The sequence below is a fragment of the Epinephelus lanceolatus genome, chromosome 13 (genome assembly GCF_041903045.1).
Source record: "Epinephelus lanceolatus isolate andai-2023 chromosome 13, ASM4190304v1, whole genome shotgun sequence".
Classification (NCBI taxonomy): domain Eukaryota; kingdom Metazoa; phylum Chordata; class Actinopteri; order Perciformes; family Serranidae; genus Epinephelus; species Epinephelus lanceolatus.
Window position 1 is genome coordinate 33,052,420 of NC_135746.1, and position 20,989 is coordinate 33,073,408.

Here is a 20,989-nt window from a genome sequence, read left to right on the forward strand (position 1 = left end):
CTTTATAACTAACAAAAACCTTTCACTACTCTCTATCGACGAACTACTAACACTCTCTGCTGTTTCCTCCTCCTTCTTCCTTCCTTCCGCTGTCTTCGTTGGTTTATTTATACACGCGAAATGCGTTCTCTGGCTGGCTGGATTGTCCGCTCGGTCTGCCGTACATACATGCCGGCGCAAGATGGTGACCTCTCTAAAGCAAGGCCCTTGCTATTAATATATATAAAAGCATATTTATAAGGCTACGAAAACCAAACAAATTTTATTTTATAGCGATTATACACTTGTATAAACATATTAATGGGTAGAATATTCAGATTCAGATTCAGATTGACAATAAACCATGCCAAATATTACACACTTTAACCCTGTTCACAATAAACGGGTCAGTTTCTCATACCAACTGTTGTGGATCATTCTAACTAACCTGATTAACCTTATTATTATTTTTACTGTGTTTTTTATTGTGATATGGATCCCCCTGGGTCTGAAATAAAGAATGAATTGAATTGAATTGAAGTAGCTGTTCTTGTTAGAGTAATATAGCTTGATCAGATCAAACCTTTTCTAACATGACTGACATGACATGACTAGGCGCTTGGATCAGATCAGTATCGGTATCGGCCAAAACTCAAGGCTGTAATATCGGTATTGGATCGGAAGTGAAAAAGCTGGATCGGGACATCCCAACTTAGTACAGGATCAATAAAAACAGGGGTCTACCACAGCAGACAGGACCCCAGGTGCAGGCTGTGCAAAGATGCTCTTGAGACAGTTCAGCACATAATAGCAGGGTGTAAGATGCAGGCAGGAACAGCGTACATGGGACACCATAACCAAGTGGCTGGCACAGTGTACAAGAACATCTGCAGTGAGTATGGGCTGGGTGGGATGGGCAAGGTCAGAATGGAAGACACCTCCTAAGGTGGTTAAGAACGACCTAGCTAAGACCCTGCGGGACATCCAGATCCAGTCTGACAAACTGGTGATGGTTAACCAACTGGATGTCGTGTTGATGGGCAAATAACAGAAGAAGTTAGCGGTGAAAGAAAGCAACATCAGGAAGAAGGAACACGAGAAGCTTGAAAAATACCAAGGGCTGAAAGAGGAGCTAGAAAAGATGCGGGGAGTACAGGTAACAGTGGTGCCAGTGGTAATCAGAGCACTGGGGACTGTGACCCCAAACTGGGAGAGTAGCTCCAGCAGATTCCAGGTAGAACACCTGAGGTCTCTGTGCAGAAGAGAGCAGTCCTAGGAACAGCTAAGATACTGTGCAGACCCCTCAAACTCCCAGGCGTCTTGTAGAGGAGAGGGGAGCAGGATGGGATAATAATGTATCTATTTGTATTTATATACAGTACAGGCCAAAAGTTTGGACACACCTTCTCATTCAATGCGTTTTCTTTATTTTCATGACTATTTACATTGTAGATTCTCACTGAAGGCATCAAAACTATGAATGAACACATGTGGAGTTATGTACTTAACAAAAAAAGGTGAAATAACTGAAAACATGTTTTATATTCTAGTTTCTTCAAAATAGCCACCCTTTGCTCTGATTACTGCTTTGCACACTCTTGGCATTCTCTCGATGAGCTTCAAGAGGTAGTCACCTGAAATGGTTTCCACTTCACAGGTGTGCCTTATCAGGGTTAATTAGTGGAATTTCTTGCTTTATCAATGGGGTTGGGACCATCAGTTGTGTTGTGCAGAAGTCAGGTTAATACACAGCCGACAGCCCTATTGGACAACTGTTAAAATTCATATTATGGCAAGAACCAATCAGCTAACTAAAGAAAAACCAGTGGCCATCATTACTTTAAGAAATGAAGGTCAGTCAGTCCGGAAAATTGCAAAAACTTTAAATGTGTCCCCAAGTGGAGTCGCAAAAACCATCAAGCGCTACAACGAAACTGGCACACATGAGGACCGACCCAGGAAAGGAAGACCAAGAGTCACCTCTGCTTCTGAGGATAAGTTCATCTGAGTCACCAGCCTCAGAAATCGCAAGTTAACAGCAGCTCAGATCAGAGACCAGATGAATGCCACACAGAGTTCTAGCAGCAGACCCATCTCTAGAACAACTGTTAAGAGGAGACTGCGCCAATCAGGCCTTCATGGTCAAATAGCTGCTAGGAAACCACTGCTAAGGAGAGGCAACAAGCAGAAGAGATTTGTTTGGGCCAAGAAACACAAGGAATGGACATTAGACCAGTGGAAATCTGTGCTTTGGTCTGATGAGTCCAAATTTGAGATCTTTGATTCCAACCACCGTGTCTTTGTGAGACGCAGAAAAGGTGAACGGATGGATTCCACATGCCTGGTTCCCACTGTGAAGCATGGAGGAGGAGGTGTGATGGTGTGGGGGTGTTTTGCTGGTGACACTGTTGGGGATTTATTCAAAATTGAAGGCACACTGAACCAGCATGACTACCACAGCATCCTGCAGCGACATGCCATCCCATTCGGTTTGCGTTTAGTTGGACGATCATTTATTTTTCAACAGGACAATGACCCCAAACACACCTCCAGGCTGTGTAAGGGCTATTTGACCAAGAAGGAGAGTGATGGAGTGCTGCGGCAGATGACCTGGCCTCCACAGTCACCGGACCTGAACCCAATCGAGATGGTTTGGGGTGAGCTGGACCGCAGAGTGAAGGCAAAGGGGCCAACAAGTGCTAAACACCTCTGGGAACTCCTTCAAGACTGTTGGAAAACCATTTCAGGTGACTACCTCTTGAAGCTCATGGAGAGAATGCCAAGAGTGTGCAAAGCAGTAATCAGAGCAAAGGGTGGCTATTTTGAAGAAACTAGAATATAAAACATGTTTTCAGTTATTTCACCTTTTTTTGTTAAGTACATAACTCCACATGTGTTCATTCATAGTTTTGATGCCTTCAGTGAGAATCTACAATGTAAATAGTCATGAAAATAAAGAAAACGCATTGAATGAGAAGGTGTGTCCAAACTTTTGGCCTGTACTGTATATGTATATGTATATGCACGGACAGATAGTATTTCAAAGACTTCAATCAGTTTAATGCCCATCCTCAGGCAGGTCATGTGTTTATTTGGTGAGAAATCAGGAATCAATACAGATATTAAGAAAATGTCTTGGATGAACATTTTGATGAGGAGGAGGAGAGAACATTATTCAATCATTATTTCCACGCCCATATTTTTTCCCAGATGGTCTGGAAGTTCAAACCACTCATTTGTTGCTTGCACGCCTACTTTTCTAACCTTGGAGGCTGGGCTGTAAATGACAGCTGAAAGTTACAGCAGCAGCAGGTGGAGGAGGAGGAGGAGGAGGAGGAGGAGAAATGATTTCTCTCCATGAAAAGTAGCAACAGTAGAGGGATTGTAGAGATGACAGAATGACAGAGATGAAAAAGTAAGGAGGTAAAAACATTCCCTGAACAAATTCAGCGCCACGGTTTTTGATCTGCAGCATAAATTTTCATGCAAAAGCATTACAGCCATTTGTTGTGAGGATTTGATCTTCCTTCAGTCAAGACAACAAAAGCCAGATGGTTAACTTTGTGTAAAGTGGGTTTGAGATGACTCGATACGAACAGCAGCTCTCTGCTTATGAAAGGAAATATCTCCCAGCATGCTTGAGACCCAGGGGTACTTCAACCATGACATGATTAATAACCCTGCACTTAAAATAGGCTTCAAAAATAATTATAGGCGATGGATGAGGGCTGGGTGGTTTCTGAATCAGAATCACTTTAATTACAGAGTACAAAGAGGGATTTGTGTTGGTGGGATAAGTGCAGGGACAAAGCAACAATAAAGGCAAAGTGCTGTTGGGAGTTGAGCTCTGACACCTCTAGGAGTCACCGGGGAGAAGTAACCGTAAAGGTACACAAAGTGACTTCAAAAAGTCAATTTCCATCATATCAATTCATCACTGTTCCCTCGCTGCAGTCATGTTTGATGTTGCTGACTCCTCGCAGCACTTTACAGGAAGCAGATGTGCATCATCTTAGAGCTGAGCTTGATATTTTGGTGACTTCTCTAAGTCAAACTTCAACTCAGGAAGAACTGAGCCGGGCTAAGAGGAAGTGAAAGCAGGGATGTCGGGTAAAGAACAAACAAACAACCAAAGAGCTGCTGGAAAACGGTTACAAACTAGTTCAAATTACACTTTTCACTGGAAATTACAAATGCAAATTGACCTAATATGACTCTTTCATCAGAGTAAAAGGCAGTGCAATCCTGCACACTGTCAGCTCTACATTTATTGAAAAAGCAACGCTTCAGGCAGAGAACTCTGTAAGAAATTTACCTCACAGTATGAGACAATATTATTTTTATATTCAAGCTGCAGGATGCAGCAGTCAATCGAGTTAAAGTTAAGAAAAATCACAACGCCTGAGATAAAAATCCAGTCAATAATTCATAAATATTTACAGTCCTTCAACACAATGCAACAGAAACCAGAAAATACTGAATAAGAAATAGAACTTGTATTTATTAACAAGAGCACTTCAAACGAGGTATGATGGTCGATAAAAAACAACCACTTCAAGTGACCTATATATATATATGACTATAAATTATTTTCACAACTGGCATCTTAAAGAAAAACAACAGAGAAAATTCAGTGTTTCAAAAAATACATGAATGCAGACAAAAACAAAGAAAATATTGAGGAAATACTGAACAGTGTATCAAAACTAGCAGGGCTGGATTTACCTGCTCGGGGCTCTGGGTCAAAATGAGCTTTGGGCTGTTATAGAGACATAGAGAAAGGTTGGGTGCAGGAGCAACTTTAGGGCCTCACAAATTTAGCTTGTAATTATACTTTAGTGGTAGATACATCTCCCAAACAGTTCACTGAACAAAAATATAAATGCAACACTTTTGTTTTTGCGATCTAATAATTGTTCCATGCACACAAAAGGCTGAGTTGCTCAAATTTTGTTCACAAAAATACTTGCTCCTGATCCGTGTTAGTGAGCACTTCTACAACATCATCCATAATCCATCCACCTGACAGGTGTGGCTTATTAATGTGCTGATTAAACACAATAAAAGGATACTCTAAAATGTGCAGTTTTATCACACAATGCCACACATGATGCAAGTTTTAAGGGAGCGTGTCGCTGACATGCTGACTAAAGGAATGTTCACCAGAGCTGTTGCCCGTAAACTGAATGTCACTACCTTAAGCCCTCTACCCTGATGTTTCCGAGAATTTGGGAGCACATCCAGCCAACCTCACAATGGAAAGACCATGTCTAACCACACCAGCTCAGGGCTAGGGATGGGTGATATGGCCCTAAAATAATATTACTATATTTCAGGGTATTTTTGATATTCTTGACGATATGACAAATTAGAAAAAAAAAATCTATTACTAATTTAAGAAAATAGAATTGCAACAAAATAAGTAGTTATACATGTCAACCGTCATCACACTGTAACTTGTGACAGCCTGTTATGCTACCATAACTATCACACATTCACATATATGTAGTTTTTTGTCAAGCTGTGAGCGTCACGTAGGTTTACATTACCAAAGGATTAATCACTAAGCAACATCGACTCCTGTGCACACGCCGAGAGAGGAGAGGGATAGATGCTGTGCTGCTGTTCCTCCTCTTTTTGGAACCACTGTGGAGTCAGTAATAATTTCACTTTTAGCCATGCTTGTTGTTGCCGTGGGTCACAGTATGACATCAATATATCAACAAGCTGAAATATCGCCAGTATCACTATATGGATTTTTCATATCATATTAAAAAAATATACCAGTCTTATCATGGACGAGATGATATGGCACACTCCTACTCAGGACCTCCACATGCAGCTTCTTCACCCTCAAGATTGTCTGAGACCAGCCACCTGAACAGCTGATGCAACAACTGGTTTGCACGACCAAAGAATCTCTGCACAAACTGTCAGAAACCGTCTCAGGGAAGCTCATCTCAGTGGCTGGTCTCAGACGGTCTTGCAGGTGAAGAAGCCGCATGTGGACATTTTGGGCTGACGCACCAGACCAGTTGGTTGGACTGCCAAATTCTCAGAAATGACATTTGAGATGTCTGATAGTCGTGAAATGAACATTTGCTTCACAGGCAACAGCTCTGGTGGACAGTCCTACAGTCAGCATGCCGATGGCACGCTCCCTTAAAACTTGCAAAATCTGTGGCATTGTGTGATAAAACTGCACATTTTAGAGTGTCCTGTTATTGTGAGCAGCCAAAGGAACTCCTGTTTAATAATCATGTTATTTAATCAGCACATTGGTAAGCCACACCTGTCAGGTAGATGGATTCTGGATTATGTTGGAGAAGTGCTCACTAACACGGATTTAAACAAATTTGTGACAACAGAACTAAGCCTGTTTTTGTGTGCATAGAACAAGTACTAGATGTTTAACTTAAACTCAGGAAAAATGGGATGAAAAACAAAACATGTTTATATTTTTGTTTAGTGTACTTGCCACACAGGCAACCTGAGGCCTTTTGGGTCCCAGGACAGTTGCCCTCTTTGCACTCCTTTACTAGTTGATAATCCAAGCTTGAGGGCTTATGAATGATGAAAACAAACAAGCAAAAGTTCACTGAAAAGGAAAAATAACCCTAATGAGTTAAAAAGGAAACAATTAGGTACGTGTAAATTAAGCAGAACCACTTGGTACAGATACAGATAACTGTTCTAACTTTGGCAGACAGTGTTGCAGTCAGGTCAGAGTCAGGTTACAAGCTGGTTTCCTCCTCTAGGAGCCAGATCTACCTGCTGAATGCCAACAAAACAGAAAGATGGAAGATTGAGCCAGCAGACACAGAAGGATACCTAGTGCGTAATATGAAGACATGGGGGGGCCACTGATGACGCAGCAATATGTGACGACTTAGGATGAGAACGTCTTGCACCATCAGAATAGATGTATAGAGTGGAGGTATAAAGTAGCATTAAATGAAAATTCATTCATCCACTCATTTTCACGGTCACGGATGGGATGGGATGGAGCCTATCTGGTGGGGTACCGTGGACAGGTCGCCAGACTATCACAGGGCTGACACATAGAGACAGACAATCATTCACACTCACATTCACACATACAGTCAATTTAGAGTCACCAATTAACCTGCATGTCTTTGGACTGTGGGAGGAAGCCGGAGTACCCAGAAAAAACCCACGCTGACACGGGGAGAACATGCTTGAGTAAATATACTTTCCACCAGTGGATTTATTATAATATCAGTGGTATTCTGTCTTTTTAATTCTGTTTGAATCTGCCATGTTCTTTCAGACTCTGAGGAGATGAAGTGCATATTAGACTCACGTGAAGCAGGATCACAATAATGCTGTGATGGTGTACTTCTACCTCCCTGTGAGGCTCATTTTTCCTTTCCTGGGTGGAGAATGATGGGAGCTGCACTTGAGAGTATTGATGAAAGTTAAGATTGCATTTGGACTACAAATTAAATAGCATGTTGGGTGCAATACCTCATCGAGCTATTGATTTTTTTGTGTTGGTGGTTGTAGGGATGTAAAGCAGTGGTCTACCTGCAGCTGTATCTGGAGATAATTGTAATGTACCTCCAGTTCATTTTAACAAAACACGCACTTAGTTTATCTTGTCTGCATCTTCTGCATAAATGTGGAAGGTAAAATCTAAATTACACGAGCCCAGCAGGTGATTTCAGTCCTGCGTGACTGCATCCTGGCATATTACATTTATACTGAAACAAATAAAAAACAGCATTATTATTATCCCCTGCATCCATCTGGACGGTCGAGGAGAATTTGTTTGATGCTGCTGAGTTCTGAGCGTAACAAAGACTAGGTGTTTATCTGGTTGCCTGGCAACATCTCTGCGGGGGAAACACCAGTAACTGAGAATTAATAAATAACTTTGTTTTTTGCTTATTTAAAAGAAAAAGTCAAATCACCTCAGTATCAGAGCGATCCAAACATGTTTGACTTCTGAAAAACTGGTCAATTATGTATTTCAGTGACTCTGCAGCTAAAGAATTACTCACTACCTGCTACAAAGCTGATGCTTGTGTGGGTTTGTGGGTCAGTAATATGAAACATACTGCATGAGTAATAACAATAATATTCATCATAAACACAATCCTCCACATTTATTTATTAATTATAATACCAGTAATATTATTGTAATAATGAGGAAACCAGAAATCCTGCACAATGTCAGTCACTTGAACTAGGGTTGTTAAGAAATAAATGACATTTGAGTCGGGGAGTCATTTATCGGGAAATATTGTACTTTTTATTCCTTTATATTTATTGGATAACTTAAGCTACTTTAAAAATTCAGACCAATAATATAAATATTACTATCAAATAAATGATGATGGATTATTATAAAGATAAAACTTTATTGATCCCCAAAGGGAAATGCAAAATAAATATAAAATTGCAAAGTTATCAAAATTAGCTCTACCTTTACCAGCTGCAACAAAACAGTGATGAACACATTAACTCATCAGTAATTATGAGCCCATAATATAACACATGGTTCTGAAATGGACCGTTCCCTATGGATCCTTTTACTATTAGTAAATTGTATGACGTTTCTTGGTGGGCGGGGCTTAGCTGGAGGGGTTTTTTTCCCCGTCAAAGGGGTTTTTTTTTTGGGAAGCTTTTCCTTATCTGCTGTGAGGACAGGACAGAGGGATGTTGTATGCTGTAAAGCCCTCTGAGGCAAATTGTGATTTGTGATACTGGGCTTTATAAATAAAACAGAATTGAATTGAAAAACAATGTTCCACAGACGTTAGCTTGTGTTCTGTTGGCTTGTTTTAGACAATGGAGGAAGATGATGAGTGGTGCATTCAGAAATACTCACTCTGAGTGCTGGAGCGCACTCTGGCACAAACTAGATCATTCGTAAATCAGAGTGCTGTCCGAATTTGCCATTTGGTTGTTCAGAGCACCGCATTCTTGGACTGGCAGAGCACACATATAGAAATATAACGCTCCGGTTGATTACTGTGCCAATCTTACAAAAAAGGACAACACTTATATGGTTTTACTCCAGTTTGTTTTGCTGTCGGAGCTAATGTAAGCTAATGTGCTAAAAAAGTTAGTGTTACGGAGAAATCCAATATTCCTCTTAATATCTCCTCAATTTCTGATGAGGTGGATATGATAACCCGTACCACACATAACGTTACTCATCCCCACAACAGTAAATACTTTTTACCTAACCTGATATGAAGTGTACTTCTTCCACCACTGTTGTTTGGGAGTGTTATGGTTTCTCAGTAAATTACAAAGACAGTGGACAAAGACATAAATGATTTTGTCAATGTCATAACTCTTAAAGTAACAATTATGGTTAATAAGCCATCATATAATGTTTACATTTTCAAAATAAATGACTAAAAACAGCTGCTATTAACATTTCTTTTGCTTTTACCGTTGTACCAAGAATGTACCAAACAGTGACCTGAAACTGAGCTGCCAACTGAGCAGAGGATTTTCTGTACGTTTACATGCCCGAACAAAACATATAACCTGTTCCCTGGCTGTTGTCCTAAATTTTCAAATCAGGTACAAAAATTTCCTAAAAGAAGAAAATAGGATTTCTCGTTTGTGCGTGTCATTATTTGAGCTGTGTGTTTCCTTCCTGTCTGAAAGGTTTGATGTATTTATTGTCCGTGGAGATGTCATCACCTCAAAAGAGGCCCTCAGGACTTACTGATCGTCCAAACACCCAGTCACACACAGGAAAGCTGACTGAAATGTCTCAGAGATACTTGAAGCTTCAGGAAAGACACCCTTCCTAAAACTGAGTTCTGATCCTTCTTCTAAATATCTAAAACAACAACAATCCATAAGTATTCTGTGAAAACTTTTTCTCCAACATCCAGAGGAGTAAAAAAACAAAAACATGAGGAAGCTACACAGAAGGCTAATTAGCTCCCTGGTTACCCCTCGCCAGCTCTACAGTGATTCACAGACATATTGTACAGCGTGCTGTAAGGCTCACAGAGCTGTGCAGCAGTCTGGCTGCTGGGTTCGAAGTGTAATTAGGAGCCAAACACGAAGAGGCACCCATGGAGTCATTGACTGTCACACACAAACACACACACAATATGTGCAGTTATAGCAAAACAGGAAACAAATGTAGAATTCAATTAAAACTAAAGTTTGTTTCACTGTTTACAAACCAAACCTGAGGGTCGACTTCTTTGTGTCTTTTCTGTTTTATCATCTCATATTTTTTTATATTTGATCTAAACAACTTTTTGGTCATCCTGATGTCTAAAACAGCTGCTTATTGTCGAGACATGCAGCAATGCTGGATAATATTATCTTAAAAACTAAATCACAATAAACTGACAGTTCCAATGATAACACATTTTGATACACCAGTGCATAACATTTTCTTTCTCACATTAGTTCACTTCTGATTTGTTTGGTTTAATGGAGTTGTACATTGGGGGAGGTATTTCAGACTTGTTGGCACATCAAGGCTTCAGGATAGACATGAAACTCTCGACGTTTAATCACCAAAATAGCAGCCAAACAACAGTGTTCTAAAATATCTGGTTCTGTGAGAAAAAAAAGATCAAAATGTATAAATCTGTGGATGTAAACAAGGAAATGTTGAAAGTACGCTTAAACATTTCTAACCGCCTATCCACCTTATTTTCAAACATGGAAGTAAATAGTGATCAACTTCCGTTTTTTTGTGCGTGACTTCCGGTCAGCCGCTTTCCCTCATGCTTTCCCTTACCGGAGCTAACGGTGCAAGCTAATTTTTTTCAATTTTCAGCTGTTTATGTTAGGCAATCAGTTAGTTAGTTAGTTAGTCTGTGTATTTTATATAGATAACTGTGCCCACGTTTCCGTTATAACGGAAATTTATTCCCTCTGAACACGAATAAATCGTACGTCAATCATAAACTATGAACCAAAAAAGCACAATCTATCCCGAGTGAGACAAACTGCTTGATCCCCGTCTCCAGTGTACCAGCAGAGAACCTGCAGAACCAAATCAGCGAAAAAACACACCGTGCTACACAGCCTCTCTACCTGAGCAGCTGAAGCTGCGACTCGCACCCTCGACACACAGACGGTGCGTCCGCATGCCAGCCAAACATGTGCGCAACTGTGAGAAATAAATATGTGAGGTGTACACTGCTTTTCTATCTTTTTTTCCCTTTTCTTTCTTTCTTTCTGTCAGCGACATACACTCCTAACACAGGACAGGTTGTTTTATTGACTGAGTTGATCGTTAAGCCATAGTGATGCACGGATCGGCTCTGATAGCACCCGAATCAGCATGTACGCATCAACCATCCAGCCGTTACAACATGACTGAGCTAGCAAAGCAGTTTTGTGTTGCTATGTGTGGTATTTATTCAGTTTTGGGAAATCACGATGTCTAGAAAGCATCAGTGGCTGCAGCTGACAGGGAGAGCTAACACTAGCAGCAAAGCTAACATGAGGACATCATCTGTTAAAAGCCTCCTGTTGTCGGATACGACATGAAACTACTCCAGTTAGCTCAATCATGTTGTAACTAAGACATCCGCTGGAATGTTTTTTTTTTCACGGACCGTTTATTGAGTTATTGAGTTACAGACACCGCTAACGGCTAATGGCTCACAGCTAAAGGTTAGCCCAGCTAATCTACGATAACCATGTTATTAATTTCAAACAAAATGTTCACACAGAAATAGTAACGTTTGTTCGATCATTGTGTTTATAGACTTTACAAACATCAGATTAGTCTAAACGGTGATATAGTGACGTGAAAAATATGATATATATATATATATATATATATATACACACAAGGCGATTCCCATTTACACAGTGGTCAAGAGTGCTGGACCGGAAGTGTCGCACAAAAAAGGGGGCTGCGTTCTGTTTTGCCTCCGTGTTTCTGTGAAAAACAAGGTGGATAGCTCTATCAAGCAATATTTTCATGTGTGGGTAATTGTTTTGTTTGTTCTTGTGCACACAGGTAATGCAATACATAATCCTGCCAAAAGGTCTGACATTATTCCACTGATGATCTACAGGTGGTGGTAATGCAGAAACACAACAATGCTCCAACAGAGGCAAAGAAGTAGAATATGGCAGGCTAGTTAACACGGATATTGGTTTCAAACCTCTATGGAAAATCCACTTTGCAAAAGAGTTTGTCCACAAGAAAACTTCAAATGACAACTTGAAGTTAAATTTCAATAGGAAACACCTATAACTTTTGTTGTCGAAAATGGTTAACGGTTAACAGATTTCATTTTTTGAACAGGGGAGCTGATGGTTCATGGCCAGTGATATTACAATATTGGTATCATTGGCAAACAGAATGGGTAATGCAGAATTAGATGTCAAGGCAAAGTTATCTATGTAGATGAGAAATAAAAGTAGCCCAAGAACAGATCCTTGAGGCACTCCGCAATTTAGCTTGATTCATTTACAGACACATACTGATCTCTATTATTAAAGTTGCCACTAATCTAATTGATAACAACACCCTGAAAGCCACAGCAATGAAGTATAGGAAATAATTAATTCATGATCAGTAAAGACAAATATACCAGTTGCAAATATATTACTGTCAAAAGGGGTGGAGATTTTGCCTATAAATGGAAGGAAAGGCATGTATATTGAGCAATTTAAAAAAAAAAAAAAAACAACAACTCCATAGCAGTGTTTACGCAAAATACTGTTATCATTCAGGTGTTTTAACACTATGGCATTCACTAGTTTTTTCCAAAACTTTGGAGGTTCAGGTTAAAAAAAAACTGTCCAGTAATTGGTGAAAAGGCTAGGACCTTTTCTTTAAGTAGGCCTGGGGGTATTACAACTTCCAAGTCTTTTGGAATGACCCTGGCTTTTCAACAAGTTGTCAGGACACGAGTTAGTGGCTCACTAACTGAAAATGCTCAGTCTCTTAGAAGTTTGGCCTTGATTTCATCACAACATGCTGCAGAGTTACTGAGGTTGACAATAATGTCAAGCACTTCTGCGGATGTGGGAGGTTCAAATGTACACAAAGTGGGAAAATAACTAGTAATTGTATCTATAGGACATTCATCAGTATTCTTTTTCTTTTCTTTTTATTTCACAGGAGTGCCCCCCACAGTACAGTTCAGTTCTCAGAGAGACTCTACAGATCATTAAAAGGATTGGTGAAAAAAAATCAACAACACAATTTTATGGTAAAGACAGTGACATGGTGTAAGAGACTTGCTGACTGAAAACAGACATATAGTCACTGTCATAAATGTCACGTTCATGCATATTCATGTCAACATTAACATGCAGTGCAACACACACACACAAACCCAGTCATTAGACACACACTGCTGCACAGTCACACATATGGACAGGCAAATACGCAAACAAACAAACAGCATTACGCATACAAATACTCAAACATGGTTGCGTGTAGAGCTGAAAGTTGATAATCCATTAGTTGATCAACATAAATAATCAATGACAACTTTGATAATCAATAATAAGCACTTTTCAGTCAAAACGGTGAAATACTCCCCAGTTCCAGCTTCCTAACTGACAGTTCGCTGCTTCTCTCTGTTTTATTTTATTTTAAACTGAATCATTTTTTTGTATGTTTTTGCAATGTTGGTCGATCTAAAGAAACAAAATGGAAATGCCACTTTAGGGCCCTGGCAAATTTTTACCCTCATTTTCCACAATTTCTCATGCATATGTATAGCAGATTAAATGGCACATGTACAGTGTGTAAAGTCATGATAACTGTGTGAGAGAAAATTTTCACACGTTCATCACATCCATTCATCCACCCATCCATTTTCATCCGCCTTATGGGGCAGCAGGCTAAGCAAGGAACTCCAGATGTCCTTCTCCCCAGCAATGCCTTCTCAGGCCAGATGAGATATATTTAATCCCTCCACGGTGTTCTGGGTCTACTCCGGGGCCTCCAACCGGTTGGATGTGCTTGGAAAACCTCTAACAAAAGGTACCCAGAAGGCAGCCTTATCAGATGCTCAAACCACCAACTGGCCCCTTTCCACGCAAAGGACACAAAGGAGCAGCAGCTCTACTCCGTGCTCCCTCTCAATGTGTGAGCTCCTCACCCTATCTCTAAGGCTGAGCCCAGCCAACCTACAGAGGAAACTGATTTCAGCTTCTTGTATTCACAAGCTCATACTGTCGTTCACTACCCAGAGCTCATGACCATAGGTGAGGGTTGGGACCAGGTAGATGGACCAGTATATCAAGAGCTTTGCCTTCTGGCTCAGCTCCCTCTTTGTCATGATGGTCTGGCATAGCATCTGCATCACTGCTGGCGCCACACCGCACCTATTCATCTAATGCTCCATTTTACCCTCAATCATGAAAAAGACCCCAAGATACTTGAACTCCATTAATTGGGGCAGTAACTCTCTCCCAACCCAGAGGGGGCGATCCATCATTTCCAGCACAGAACCATGGCCTTAGATTTGAAAGTGCTGACTCTCATCCTGACTGCTTTACACTCAGCTGCAAACCGGCCCAGTGCATGCTGGAGCACACGGTGTGATGAAGCCAATAGAACCACATCATCTGTGAAAAGCAGAGATGCAATTCTGAGGCCCCCAAACCGGACCCCTTCCTCTTGCCCTCTGCACCTTAAGATCCTGTCCATGAAAATCACAAACAGAATCGGTGACAAGGGACAACCCTGGCGGAGGCCAACACCCACTCACAACGTGTTTGAATTTTATGTTGTCAAGTCGTGCTCATCACAAGACAATGTAAATGAAATGGGAATAAAAATAACTGTTTAAAGCTATTGGTGATTTAAAGCTAGAGTCTGACTGACACTGAATTTTGGAAGCTGACACTGATGTTGATATTTAGTAGTTTAAAATACAACATAACAACATGTCAGCCGATATACATTTTTTAAGTATAAAATTTCAGGAAAAAAAAAACTGATTAAAGACAGGTTACACTGTCATGTACTGGACGAACACATCAACAAATTTAACAAGTGTGGAAATAAGCTAGTCAATGCTCTCTGGTAGACTAATTTTTACAACCATTTCCAAACTTTCTGACTTGAAATGAAGAAAAAAAAAGCAAATCTTTGCATTTGAGGATTATGACATTTTTCTAGGTGCAATGCATGACAGCCCAGTATCCCCAGGAATTACATCCATATTGGATGATTTTGCACCTCACAGTTTCTGTCCAGTGCCAGTCTCCATACTTTCATGCAGGAGACTGGATGTTTGCCTTATTATTAAACTAAACCACAATCTTTCTTTAACCTTAACCGTACTGTTACTACCATTTGTAATACCATGGCCTACATTGGTTTTAAGTTGTGGATCACTGTATTGTGCCTAGTGTTGTCACGATACCAAAATCTTTGTTTCGGTATCAATACCAATATGAATTTCGATACTTTTCGATACTCTTCGGTACTTTTCCTAAGGAAAAGTCCTTTTGGGTACAAACCTTTAGAAAAATAAGTAGTAGGGGTGTAACGGTACCAAAAAAAATCATGGTTCGGTAAGTACCTTGGTATGGACGTCACGGTTTGGTAACTCAAATGTTCCACCAAGTTTGTGTTGTCTCGTGTTGTCTCCCTTTGCGAGGCAGACTTTCTCTTGTCTTTTTTCACGTGCGCCTGCTGCAAATGTTGATACAGATGTTGTCATACACACCACTTGCGCAATCTCTGCTCCAATAGGAACAAGAAAGGCGTTTGCGTGCATAAATGAGTAAAATAAATTAACTAAATTAATGAACTGAATCAGTTTCAAAGTACCAGTATTTTCCAAATGCAGTATAGTACCGTTTGGAATACTCTAGTACTGCGGTACTATTTTAGTACCGGTATACCGTGCAACACTAATTGCGCCTGGAGTGATCCAATTGCAAGATGGTCTCTGGTTGCTGGTCAAACTGTGCACAAAGTCACAATTTTAAACACTGGAATTGAACTTAAAAAAAAGTCATAATTCAATGTAATTTAGGGTTTTGCAGAATCATCCAATACTGAAGTTCTTGTTTGGCAATGGTGTTGTGCATGGCTGCAAAAATCATACAGAATCACTCCTGTACACACAAAAAAAAAACTTCAGCTTGTATTAATATTGAAAGTTGTGCTTTTTAATACAATATATGTTAAGAGTTTAAAAAAGGACTTTAGTGAGAGTATGAGCATAAATATAATCTGTGGGTGAAACCCATGCTTTCCCTCTGCAAACTGACAGTGAGGTGGTCCCCAGAGGACAACTGAGAACTCCCACAAAGTCGCAGGTCAGAGGTCGAGATGAAGTTTAAAGTGACACAAAGCCACAGCTCCTTCCATCCAGCTCTACCTCTCAGCCACAGAAAAACCACATTCTAATGATTTCTTCCATTTTTCAAAGCCCAACGTGAACTTCAAAAGTCTTTTTTTTTTTCTTTCTCTCACAGCTGCGTTCCACTCTGCTGCGGAGCAGGGGGATGACCTGCGGAGGAGGCCAGAGATTTAGCCCAGATCTCATAGTTCAGACGCTCATCAGAAGAGCCGGCGCTGCCCCGCCGCCCGGGTGCAGACGCTGCCTCCTCAGCCCGGGACGCCGCCAGAATACTAAGAGGCTCCTTCACCAAGTCAAGAGGCTGAAAGTAGCTGGGAATGTTTTTTACACATCATTTGGCACGTGTGGTGAAAAACTTCAAAGTGAGTTACAGAAAACCCTCCAAAGTATCAAAAAGTGTTTCTAACTTCATATTATATGAGTGAATGTTTTCAATTTCCTGCCCTTATGAACAGGACTTATACAGCTAAGGCAAGTTAGATTTAAGTCTTTTTAAGACTTATTTAATGGTACTCAGAATGAAATCTGAGACCAATTTTACGATAACTAAAATTGAATAATGAAAAAACAAAATGTGAACAGACATCAATTACTTAGGGATTTGGAGAATTTTGCTCAAATGTTTATTGTAACACAAAACATGATTTATTTTGTTCCAGGGAAAAAATCAGATGAACTACTCTTAATGTTGGAAAAATAACAATAAAAAAAAAACACTTTCAAGGCATGTCGGAGACAGTGGTAAAACAGAACTGGGAAATACCTGACGTTTGTTGGTGGGCTTCCTTGGGGATTTTGTGTTTCTCACCCTGCATGTGGGATAAGGCTGCTCTGATTCCCATCTTACCTATGTTGTATAGTGACAGCTAGCTAGCAGACTCCGATCATCCCAGCCAAAAGAGACTTAAGACTTCTAAAGGCTTAATTTAAGACACTCTGATAACCATTAAGGTCTTAATTTTAGATTGATGAGTTCAATGCCTTTAAAGACTTTTGCAGGTCCTGCGCCGGTCCGTGGTGGTGAAGAGGGCTTTCGATTTACTGGTCCATCTTCGTCCCAACCCTCACCTATGGTCATGACTTTTGGGTAGTGACCGAAAGAATGAGATCGCGGATACAAGTAAATTAGTTAGAAATTAGTTTTCTCCTTGGGGTGGCTGGGCTCAGCCTTAGAGATAGGGTAAGGAGCTCGGACATCTGGAGGGGGCTCGGAATAGAGCCTCGCTCCTTCGTGTCGAAAGGGGTCAGTTGAGGTGGTTCAGGCATCTGATCAAGATGCCCTCTGGATGCATCCCCCTGGAGGTGTTTCAGGCACGTCCCACTGGTAGGAGGCCCGGGGGCAGACCCAGAACATGCGGAGGGATCACATATTTCATCTGGCCTGGGAACGCCTTGGGGTCTTCCAGGAGGAGCTGGAAAGCGTTGCTGGGGAGAGGGATGTCCAGGGTGCTTTGCTAGGCCTTCTGCCCCCACAACCCGGTCTCGGATAAGCGGATGAAAATGAATGGATGGATGGAACAAAGTCTTCTTCTATCCGATGACAGGATAACATATCGTACTAAAAAAAAGATTTTGTTATTTTGTTTTTATCCTTCCACTACAGTTCAACAGAGAAACACAAAGGAGGAATTTTCCAATAAAAAGACTGTAACTTTGGAAAACAGCTACTCGACTGGCTGTAAATTTTGTTCCCCAACATTTACATTAAAGAGTATTACAAGAGAATCTTTTAATGACCAGTATAAACAGGAGGAACATTTCTGCGAACCAACAAACATTACAAGTGCACGTTTCATACATATCATATCAATGTTTCTTAAGTGATGTAGTATATAAGCTGACTTTGTTAACAGGAGATGGAGGGGATGGTGGATAGTGTGTCACTTGGGGGCAACACCTGCCAAGCTGCAGACCACTGTTCAAGACCAACAAACAACAAAACCAGCTGTGTTTAATGGACGCATGGCTGTTCTTCCAGTGGCTTTTTAGGCATGAAAAGCAGTAGTTTGATACTGAGGCATCGCTGCTTTGTGCCCCCCAGGTCATGTATTTTAAGCTAAAACATGATCTTTTCCCAACCTTAACCAAGTGGTCTTTGTGCCTCAACCTAACCACACATTCAGTGTATTCACTACATAATAACATGCACATATCTGCAACGTATCTGTGGTTGACAGAAATGTACAATGCCAACCTTTTTCTCCTGGTAATAATGTTGTTTTATGACAGGCTTGAAAAATTGTAAACCCAGTCTTTAATGCTTCAACACATCTCTAACTGCAAAACCCAGCCCAAGATCAAAAGAAATGACTTTCTTTGATGTGATTTAGGTGAGACTGACGACAAAGTTTTATTGCTCATTATATGAGCCTTTACTGTGACTCCTTTTAGTAAAATGTCCTTCATTTCTGATGTTTTCCTCTCAATGAATAATCAAAAGAATCCCGAGCTGTGTTGTAGGAAGAGGGATAAAAAGTAAGTAAAACAACAAACACCTGAAAGACCTCTAAAGGTACTAAACTTGATCAAAGCCATTTTACAGCCTTGAGTTCATTTAATTTAATTCAGGGCTTTTATGGATCTGCAAACGCTTCATCAGACCAACGAGGACAATCAAGCTTTTACACCAATCAGACATTGGTCACGATAATTAAGAGCAATAAAACACAGGCTAAGGAACTCATTACCAATACTCCTCACTCACTACCTCTGAGACCAACTTCCTGTCTGCTTTACTGGGTGCTGACAGCAGCGAGGTCCACCAGGAGAAGCCGGCAACTCAGCACAGACATGACAGTCCTGCACTCATTAGGATCAACACCGAAGCTACGCTCTGATTGACTGCAATTTCCTGGCTGCTGACTGCAGGCTGGTCGTCTCTGCGGCAGCTCAGTGGGTATTTGTGTCAATCAGCCCCCACTGAGATCCGTCCAGCCCCGCCGATGACAGGCGGGTAGGCTGTGACGAGCTCAATGAGGATCCACAGCACACAGTGGTCCAGATGGATGCACGACAGGTAAACAAGATGCTGTCAATATCCGCAATGATGCAACAGCATGATTACTTAAATTACTGTACTCTTTAAAAAAGACGTGTTGAACTATTGTGTCACTCTCCAGTTTTGAAGGGTGCACACACTAAACTCACATAACAGCTGTTTCCCATCGATATGAACTCATCTTAGTCAGACAGGAGCTACAACTAACGGTTATTTACATTACTGATTCATCTGCCTGTTATTTTCTTTATCAAAACAAAAGCCACATGCCACTCACAGGGTTTCAATTTACAATGATGATGCAGAAACTATTTGGCATCTCTATTTGAAAAAAGACTCAAATGATGAATCGACTGTCAAACTATTTGCCAATTAAAGCCATTTCTGACCAAGCATGGATTTTTGTCCAAAAAACTCAGACAGGAATTTATGAAAACTAATTTTGTTGGTCCTTATGAATGCTTGCACACACTTATGTAACATTCCTGCAGAGGAAAAATTATTTGACCAATGAAATCCTTTGTACCTTTAGGTTGATACGTGCCTGTGTGTTTTGGGCCGGCCCTTTGTTTTGTGGTTTCGCCTTCCTTCTTTTTTTTAGCGTGCAGCTGATCCTCATCATTCCTCATCAGCCTGGGTATAAATGAATGAAGGAGGAGTAGTGCCGTTCCAGTGGGCCAGAAGGCTGGAACAGTTGTGTGTCTCTACGACGTGGATAAAAAGTAATCGTTTGGCTAAGTGTGGTAATATTTGTTGGCTGTGATTAATCTTTTCTTTATTTTGTGTGTCCCTGCTACAGGTGATCCGGTTCCCTTTCGGAGCTCGTTTTTCGTTGATCATCCTTTTTCCCATTTTCGTTTAAATAAAATAAACAATCCTTCTTCCCTGGTTGGCACTATACAGCACTGCATGCAGCAGTGATATTACAATCATATTGAGGGTGTAATCTATCTAATCTATTCCCCTAATGTAAGAGGAACATTATGTCAGTGTTGTCAGATCAGAGTTAGTTGTAGAGAGTAGAGTAGTTGCAAGCTATGAATCTCCTTAACTGCAGAGTGCATTTTTGGAGAAACAGGACTTGGGAGTAATGGTTATTTGTTATTTGGGATAACATTCACTGCCTGGGTAGGCTTTTGTTGTGTGGAGTGGACACCTGAATTATTTAGGAGGAAACACTTTTTTTTGTTTGACAAAAATGGGACATGGCAACACAGACAATTAGCACCTGTGCACAAAGTTGTCAAATCCACATGCAAATTTTCTGTATTTCTTCACTGCATTTTCACACCACACTGGTGAGAAATAGCTTTTAATCTTCTGTCATATCAGGTCTAAGCACAGTTTGTCTCTATGTCCCTCCTCTCCAGTCACATTTGTAGTAAGGCTACAGTGAACCAAAGAAAATCTCTGTCAACTGAAATTCTACCTACTCTTCAACCAACTGATTCATCGATGGAAAAAATCCACATACTATCTCTCGATTAACTAGATCGTCTACAGCACACTGAGTCCATTCTACCTGTTGTCTCCACCAAAGTATTTTTTCTAAAATTTTCATGCCAGCATATTTTCTAAAATTCTTTGCAATGGCAGTACCACATATTTACACCATGCTACAAATGCCTGCAGCATGACAAGGTGGTGAACATCTATTTTGTGCTGAGCACTGGACATTTAGCTTTATTTTCCTAGTTGCCGG